Below are 4,965 nucleotides of genomic sequence, written 5' to 3' on the forward strand. Positions count from 1 at the left end.
TCTTGTCGTCATATGACATCTATTGCTCCTCAGCCTGGCTATTCAGTAATTACCAGTTCAATTATCTTCAAAAACAAATTAGGAAATTTCTATGATCGGATGGGAAGGGAAACAAGAAGCAACATGCTGTAAAATGGGAGTGGTGTGTTAGACCTAAGATGCAGGGGGGTATGGGCCTCAAAGACCCCAAAATTCAGGGCATTGCCCTGGCTGCTAAGTGGATTTTTAAAGCCCTTGATGGCAATGAACCATGGAAAGTTTTGATCAGACATAATATACAATGCTCCACCCCTAAAAAGGCAAAGAATTGGAAGAACTTGCCCATGTGGGACTTGATTGCTAGTAATTTTGAGATGTCTCCTGCGGGATCAGAAGTCTTCAAGTCTATATGGAGGGCTTGGAACCATGTCATACAATTCATTAGTAATAGGGGCATTGTTGATAATAAGGGTTCTCTCAACTTGGGTAGATATATATGGTGGAATACCTTACATAATGGAAAGCAATTGGCTTGCCTTCAAGGATGCTCTGCCTTGAAGTGGCACAACTTAGGACTAGTTACTTTTGAACACATCTTGAAAGATGGTTCCCTAATCTCTTGGGATGCCCTTAGCTCAGAATTCAACCTCCCTGTTACCCAAGTCAGAACCTACAACGTCCTCAAGACTGCACTCGAACCCATCCTCTCCTCACCCGCCCCTTCTTCGCTCTCCCCAATCTCCTCCCTTTGTTGGGGCGATGACTCTCCCCTCCCTCTAATGAAGGCCAAATTGATCTACTCTGCCCTTGCTGGCGTTGAAGATATCCTAACCCATCTCAACAATATCTAGAACTTCACCTGGGATTCTAAAATGTGGCACTCTAATCTCTTGAGATTTTGGTACGCTCTGATTGAACCAAAAAAGAAGTTTTTTGCCTGTAAACTTTTGCTTCACAAGCTCCCTCTTAAGGACAATAATGACAACCCCCTATTGTGTAAATTGTGTCGCCTCCTTGAATCTGTGCTACATATTTTTTTTGAATGTCATTTCGTCAAAGAGGTGTGGAAATTGTTTGGTTTTTCATTTGATAATAAATGTCTTTCTATTGATGAGGTGGTACTTGGTTATATTAAAGGTGGCGAGAAATGTGCTAATCTCTTTTGCTCTGTTCTCTCTTTGGAAATTCTTTGGATCATTTGGAAATCTAGGAATGATGATGTGTTTATTGGAAAGGGTAGATACCTCACTGAGTCTCTTAGGAGACTCATTCGCTACCTTGTTGCTATGCAGGTCACTGTAGTTCTATGACTTGATGAGGACAAATTTGATAGATGGTTGAATGATGGAACAACACATGTCTTCATCCGAGAACTGTCCCATGGGTTCACTTGGGACCGAATGGAAAGCAACAAGTCACACTTTGAGCAGGCGCTAATGAGATTTATGTAGGCAATGGAGGCAAGACAACAGAGAGCGGATTTCATTCAGATGGAATTGGAAGGACTGCCTACCCACCCCTATAGAGACCAGTTCGCCGAAGGAAATGTACTGGTGTGGTGCGAGGGAGAGTTAGGATGGATTGCGTGGCTCCCCCCCTTGGGAGATAATATTAATCCTGACTCCTCCCTCCTCTTTAGATAGTTGACATCATGTTTCCTCTATGATATATTTTGTATATGGGACATCCAACTCTGTAATTTTGTGATTCAGCCGCAACCTGTGTGTAATGGTCACATGATATGGTATGTTGGCCTCCCTGCCATGATTTTTTTGTCACTATGAGATCTATCTGACAGCTGGCTGTGTGTTTTCCAGCCTGATCTGCTGAATTTTGTAATGAAATTTTATGATATACAAAAAGTAATAAGGACATTTTTCATACAAAATAATAATTAATTATTTCTTATTCCTCATTCCTTATTAATAAAATGTAAGGTGAAGATTTCCATGACGCGAAATGGTTTCTTATTTCAAATTTCTCGTCTGCGCCTCAAGGAAGAAATACGTAACGGACAAAAACAGGGTAAGAAGATTTGATGATAAAATCCCGCAAATATTGCAGGCCTGCATCGCTGCACATAATCATGGCGTTGGAAGCAGCAACCATCATTCTTCTTTCTCTGGCAATGCCAACTCTTCTGCTATTTGCAAACTACGTGAGGACCAACAATGGCAAGCCACCGCACCCTGCATCCTGGCCAATAATTGGGCATCTGCATCTGCTCAGAAAGAAGAAGCCCATTCACCGGATTTTGGCCTCACTTTCCCAAAGCTATGGACCCATCATGCATCTTCAGCTTGGCTTCCGCCCAGTCCTTGTCATTTCTTCTTCAGAGCTCGCAAAAGAATGCTTTACAGCAAATGACAAAGCTCTGGCTTCGCGCCCACGGACGGCTGCAGCAAAACATTTGGGATATGAACACAAAATGATTTCGGTTCTGCCCTACAATTCACAGCTGCGAGATATTCGCAAGGTTTGCACCATGAAACTCTTCTCTGCCAGCAGAATCGATTCCTTCAAACACCTGCGCATAGAGGAAGCTTCTGCCCTCATCCGTTCCCTGTTTGAGAGTTGCCAGCGAGAAGCAGCACCGGTAAATATGAAATCCAGGCTTTCTGATCTAACATCTAATATAATCATGCGCATGGTTGCCAGCAAGAGACTCTCGGGTTCTCAATGTTTCGAGGATTTGCAAGAAGGGCGTCACCTGAAGAAGATGGTAGAATAAACTTTCTACTTATATGGTGTATTTGCAGTCGGCGATTACCTGCCGTTTCTCAAGTGGCTTGATCTGCAGGGTCTTATATCCGCCATGAAAAAGCTGCAGAAGAAAAGGGACGCGTTTATGCAGAAATTGGTCAATGAGCACCGTGAGAAACAGGGGATGCACGCTCAGGACTTAATTGATCTTCTCATCTCTGCAGTAGACAACCAGGAAATTCAATCCTACAGTAACGATGATGTGATTAAGGCCACCGCCCTTGTATGATTTTCTTCCCCCTTTCTATTAAATTTCGAAAAGCCCTAAATGCTGGCCAGGATTCTTTTCACAGTTGCAGTCCCCAATTTCATTTTTTGTTGTGCAGAACATGATAACTGCAGGTACAGACACATCCTCTGTGACAATTGAATGGGCATTGGCGGCTCTGTTGCAGCACCCGGACATTATGGGGAAAGCCCAAAGGGAGCTCGACACACATGTCGGAAGGGACCGATTAGTGGAGGAATCAGATCTGCTGGAGCTCACTTATTTGCAAGCCATTGTGAAGGAAATTTTGAGGCTTTATCCAGGGGCACCCCTTGTACCTCCCCATGAAGCCGCAGAGGCGTGTAGTATTGGAGGTTTTCATGTCGCTGCAGGAACGCGACTGTTAGTCAATGCGTGGGTGATTCACAGGGACCCGGCCCTGTGGAGCTGTCCGACTGAATTCGATCCAGAAAGGTTTTTAAACAGTGGGAAAGCGATTGATGTGAAAGGGCACGACTTTGAATTGATACCGTTTGGTTCAGGGAGAAGAATGTGCCCTGGAATGTCTCTGGCATTAGTTGTGGTCCATTACACTTTGGCCCGGCTGCTTCAGAGCTTCGAGTGGTGTGTTCCAGAGGGCGTTGTAATTGACATGGGTGAGGGGCTGGGACTCACAATGCCCAAAGCAATACCTCTGGAGGCCATTGTCAAACCTCGCCTGCCCCTCCATCTCTATTGATATGTTTGTCCGGGATTTCTTCATGGCTGAACATGGATAGAGTTTTAAATGCTTAAACACGTTGAGGGTCCTGCTGCGGCGTGTAATGCAAAAGCTAGAATACGAAAAACCCCTGTTCTGGTGTAATGTTTAACGATTTGGACCTTGTGATCTCCGTTTTGCTTAGATTTAACAGAGTTATATTTTCATAATTCATTAAAGCTGTTCAAATCTTGTTTCTGACTTCAGTTATGAAATTGAATCTACAAACTAGTATATTTATAAAGACAATCAAATCCAGAAGCAACTTAATGATTAGTATATCTATATTTAAAAAATATAGGTAAATTATGCCGAGATATATCTTATAATAGAAGGGATATGACAATTGCAACAATATTAGTAGTATACAAGAGTTTCATATGGATAATAATAGAGTTGCTTAAGTATGTACCGACAAAATCTAAGAGACATTCTTTTTAAATATTATGATACTCTTCCACTATCATTTGAATGTAACAGATTCATATAGTTGGAAACAAGTGGCGAGGGTTCTATTTTATTTGGAGTAATAAAATAAAACCTCAAAAAAAATCAAAAGATGGACATATTTCATCCATTTACCCGTCATTTGCATGTCAAATTGTTTCAAAATTGAATTTTTGTTTACAAACATTTTGACGTCATTGTAGATGTCTCTCGTCATAATGAGATTTAAATAGAATTGTATTTTGCTTATTAAATTTGATATTTGAAAGTTTTTATGTTGCGTATATGATGGTAACAATTTGTGTTAACAAAAGTAATATTATTTTATTTTTATGTTCATTTTAATTTTGATGAGTGTGATCTTTCTCAAAAAGATATTTTAGAATAGTAATGCTATTTTTATTTATTATTATTTTTGTATCTTCATTAACAATTTAAATACTTGTATGTTTCTATTTGCATCTGCAATATATTGTGAATAAAATTAATTAAAATAAATTTATATGTTCATTTTTAACAAATCCACATGTGCAAGTTAGAGATAATCATTTTGGTGAATGTCTGCAAAAAGGTGGGCCTTTTTTCTCAATACCCACATTCTCCTTCTTCTTGTGCTAGTTGGCTTACTATGGTGAAAATAAATGAGCACATAATTCTGACAGATTTGACATAACATAATGACTCATAAGCTTTAGATGGGACCCTTCTTTTTTATGGAGCTCACTTTTTTTTTTATATTGGAAACGTGCATTTATATTAATAAAAAGAAATAATTTACAAAGGAGATGTCTTTCAAGAGAAAGACTTT

General features: G+C 40.2%; 1 pseudogene; it reads left to right on the forward strand.

Annotated features, from left to right (window-relative positions):
• Positions 1 to 1,967: 1,967 nt before the first annotated feature.
• On the forward strand, positions 1,968 to 3,886 carry LOC131032847 (xanthotoxin 5-hydroxylase CYP82C4-like; annotated as a pseudogene).
• The last annotated feature ends 1,079 nt before the right edge of the window (positions 3,887 to 4,965 follow it).

This window comes from Cryptomeria japonica, chromosome 5 (assembly GCF_030272615.1).
Source record: "Cryptomeria japonica chromosome 5, Sugi_1.0, whole genome shotgun sequence".
Lineage (NCBI taxonomy): Eukaryota > Viridiplantae > Streptophyta > Pinopsida > Cupressales > Cupressaceae > Cryptomeria > Cryptomeria japonica.